This window comes from Fragaria vesca, linkage group LG3, assembly GCF_000184155.1.
Source record: "Fragaria vesca subsp. vesca linkage group LG3, FraVesHawaii_1.0, whole genome shotgun sequence".
In the NCBI taxonomy this organism is placed as follows: Eukaryota; Viridiplantae; Streptophyta; class Magnoliopsida; order Rosales; family Rosaceae; genus Fragaria; species Fragaria vesca.
Genome location: NC_020493.1, coordinates 11226169 through 11226429, shown reverse-complemented (window position 1 = coordinate 11226429; position 261 = coordinate 11226169).

The following is a 261-nucleotide window of genomic DNA, read 5'->3' as shown; positions in this document are numbered from 1 at the left end:
ATATATATATATATATTTCTACCTATCAGATTCAGATCTCAATAATTAGTGTCAGGGATATGGTTTTTAATTTTAGTTATTTTTGCAGATATTACATAGTGCAAATTATTGAACATCGGGGACCCTTCCAATGAGGGATCCTTTTTTTTGTTCTATTTATAGGGATAGATCATTTAACGAACTTTTCGATCACAAAATCAAATCTCCACCGTTCAGTTCGTTGGGCTATATGAGTAGATCATTTCTACAAATTTTCAAAAA